Here is a 2,649-nt window from a genome sequence, read left to right on the forward strand (position 1 = left end):
AGCTAGCTGGCTTGAGCTTGAGCTAGCTAGCTAGCTTGAGCTTGAGCTAGCTAGCTAGCTTGAGCTTGAGCTTGAGCTAGCTAGCTTGAGCTTGAGCTTGAGCTAGCTAGCTAGCTGGAGCTTGAGCTAGCTAGCTTGAGCTTGAGCTAGCTAGCTTGAGCTTGAGCTAGCTAGCTAGCTTGAGCTTGAGCTAGCTAGCTAGCTTGAACTTGAGCTAGCTAGCTAGCTTGAGTTTGAGCTAGCTAGCTTGAGCTTGAGCTAGCTAGCTTGAGCTTGAGCTAGCTAGCTAGCTTGAACTTGAGCTAGCTAGCTAGCTTGAGCTTGAGCTAGCTAGCTAGCTTGAGCTTGAGCTAGCTAGCTAGCTTGAGCTTGAGCTTGAGCTAGCTAGCTTGAGCTTGAGCTTGAGCTAGCTAGCTAGCTTGAGCTTGAGCTAGCTAGCTTGAGCTTGAGCTAGCTAGCTTGAGCTTGAGCTAGCTAGCTAGCTTGAGCTTGAGCTAGCTAGCTAGCTTGAACTTGAGCTAGCTAGCTAGCTTGAGCTTGAGCTAGCTAGCTAGCTTGAGCTAGCTAGCTAGCTTGAGCTTGAGCTTGAGCTTGAGCTAGCTAGCTTGAGCTTGAGCTAGCTAGCTAGCTTGAGCTTGAGCTAGCTAGCCAGCTTGAGCTTGAGCTAGCTAGCTAGCTTGAGCTTGAGCTTGAGCTAGCTAGCTTGAGCTTGAGCTTGAGCTAGCTAGCTAGCTTGAGCTTGAGCTAGCTAGCTAGCTTGAGCTTGAGCTTGAGCTAGCTAGCTTGAGCTTGAGCTTGAGCTAGCTAGCTAGCTTGAGCTTGAGCTAGCTAGCTTGAGCTTGAGCTAGCTAGCTTGAGATTGAGCTAGCTAGCTAGCTTGTGCTTGAGCTAGCTAGCTAGCTTGAGCTTGAGCTTGAGCTAGCTGGCTTGAGCTTGAGCTAGCTAGCTTGAGCTTGAGCTAGCTAGCTTGAGCTTGAGCTAGCTAGCTAGCTTGAACTTGAGCTAGCTAGCTAGCTTGAGCTTGAGCTTGAGCTAGCTAGCTAGCTTGAGCTTGAGCTAGCTAGCTAGCTTGAGCTTGAGCTTGAGCTAGCTAGCTTGAGCTTGAGCTTGAGCTAGCTAGCTAGCTTGAGCTTGAGCTAGCTAGCTTGAGCTTGAGCTAGCTAGCTTGAGCTTGAGCTAGCTAGCTAGCTTGAGCTTGAGCTAGCTAGCTAGCTTGAACTTGAGCTAGCTAGCTAGCTTGAGCTTGAGCTAGCTAGCTAGCTTGAGCTAGCTAGCTAGCTTGAGCTTGAGCTTGAGCTTGAGCTAGCTAGCTTGAGCTTGAGCTAGCTAGCTAGCTTGAGCTTGAGCTAGCTAGCTAGCTTGAGCTTGAGCTAGCTAGCTAGCTTGAGCTTGAGCTTGAGCTAGCTAGCTTGAGCTTGAGCTTGAGCTAGCTAGCTAGCTTGAGCTTGAGCTAGCTAGCTTGAGCTTGAGCTAGCTAGCTTGAGCTTGAGCTAGCTAGCTAGCTTGAGCTTGAGCTAGCTAGCTAGCTTGAGCTTGAGCTAGCTGGCTTGAGCTTGAGCTAGATAGCTTGAGCTTGAGCTAGCTAGCTAGCTTGAGCTAGCTAGCTAGAGCTCGACCTATGAAAAGCTGCGCAAACACTTATTCTATAATAATTGCGAAAATTAAAAATTTCACAAGTGAAAAGCTGCATAAACAGTAATTCTATGTGTGGGGCATTATTAGGGGGAGGTGTCTTGTCAAAATATGGCTGGACTAAAGACCTCAACCCAGATAGGGTGGAAGGCCCTATGATCGGTCTGTTACTAATCGGTGACCGATAAAGACCTGACCAAGGCCTGTAGTAAGCTTGGTTAGGCATTACAGGAGATAACACTAAGACCGAGGGGTCTTAGAGAGCCCTCTAGCGGGGCGAATAGAGCTAGATCGAGCCTTGGGAAAGCTAGATCGAGCAGGACTGAAGCTAAAGGATAGACCGAGAGGTCTGTCTGGTCCTCCTAGAGAGGCCAAGAGAAAGTACGAGAAGCCAACTAAAGCTTGATCGGGCCTTCAGCAAGCACGACCGAGCTGTACCGGAGCTAACACTAAGACCGAGGGGTCTTAGAGAGCCCTCTAGCGGGGCGAATAGAGCTAGATCGAGCCTTGGGAAAGCTAGATCGAGCAGGACTGAAGCTAAACGATAGACCGAGAGGTCTGTCTGGTCCTCCTAGAGAGGCCAAGAGAAAAAACGAGAAGCTAACTAAAGCTTGATCGGGCCTTCAGCAAGCACGACCGAGCTGTACCGGAGCTAACACTAAGACCGAGGGGTCTTAGAGAGCCCTCTAGCGGGGCGAATAGAGCTTGATCAAGCCTTGGGCAAGCTAGATCGAGCAGGACTGAAGCTAAGCAAGAGACCGAGAGGTCTGTCTGGTCCTCCTAGAGAGGCCAAGAGAAAGTACGAGAAGCCAACTAAAGCTTGATCGGGCCTTCAGCAAGCACGACCGAGCTGTACCGGAGCTAACACTAAGACCGAGGGGTCTTAGAGAGCCCTCTAGCGGGGCGAATAGAGCTAGATCGAGCCTTGGGAAAGCTAGATCGAGCAGGACTGAAGCTAAACGATAGACCGAGAGGTCTGTCTGGTCCTCCTAGAGAGGCCAAGAGAAAGTACGAGAA

This window comes from Convolutriloba macropyga, unplaced genomic scaffold, assembly GCF_964194025.1.
Source record: "Convolutriloba macropyga unplaced genomic scaffold, txConMacr16.3 SCAFFOLD_3236, whole genome shotgun sequence".
Lineage (NCBI taxonomy): Eukaryota > Metazoa > Xenacoelomorpha > Acoela > Convolutidae > Convolutriloba > Convolutriloba macropyga.